Source organism: Chrysochloris asiatica, unplaced genomic scaffold (assembly GCF_000296735.1).
Source record: "Chrysochloris asiatica unplaced genomic scaffold, ChrAsi1.0 scaffold00099, whole genome shotgun sequence".
Classification (NCBI taxonomy): domain Eukaryota; kingdom Metazoa; phylum Chordata; class Mammalia; order Afrosoricida; family Chrysochloridae; genus Chrysochloris; species Chrysochloris asiatica.
In genome coordinates, this window is record NW_006408617.1 from 2,265,170 (window position 1) to 2,265,926 (window position 757).

Below are 757 nucleotides of genomic sequence, written 5' to 3' on the forward strand. Positions count from 1 at the left end.
TTTAAAAATTAAGAGCTTAGCACAAGACATGACTGCTTGGTCAATAAGTTTATTATCATTCTCTGGAACAATCTCATAGAAAACTGTAGTTTGGTTTAGCTCTCAGCAACCCGCTCCTGAGCTCTAAGAAAGCTTGCCTTCTTCTGAGCTGCCTGATCTTTCTTCTGGGCAAGAGACATTTTGGGATGATTCCACTTCTTTTTTCTTAGGCTTCTTCTCATAAACAGGGTTCTCTGAGCAGTTTGTGCTTTATTATGCATCTCCTCCATGTCTGATGTTATGTTGTTCTTTATGTATTGAGAGAACTGTTTTTTGTAAACATCTTCATCTTCTTCCATTAGATAACGCATTTAATGTTCTCAACCATGATGTGTTTCTGATGTACTTCTGCATTGAATTCCTTACTTTTTGAATCATCACCAGGGAATTGCTTGGTACTGTGAGGGATAGAGAAGCCTCCATCCACAGTGCCCATCGGAGCCCAACAAACTTTATTTCCAGTAGTACTTCTGGCAAGGCCTGCATCCAAGTAGCAGGTGAAGGCACCAGGTTGACCATCAATGCTTTCCACATTGTATTCATCTCCTGTTACCTCTATTTGACCTTTGTAGATTTTATCCATACCAAACCTATTGAAAATCTGGGTTCTATGAAGAAAAACATGGCATCAGGATTGGAGGAAGACTCATTAACAACCTGTGATATGCAGATGACACAACCTTGCTTGCTGAAATTGAAGAGGACTTAAAACATTTAC

The 757-nt window shown here is 39.5% G+C and overlaps 1 pseudogene; it reads right to left on the bottom strand.

Moving 5' to 3' along the window:
* Nucleotides 1–95: 95 nt before the first annotated feature.
* Nucleotides 96–757, bottom strand: part of LOC102814340 — a 787-nt pseudogene continuing 125 nt past the window's right edge.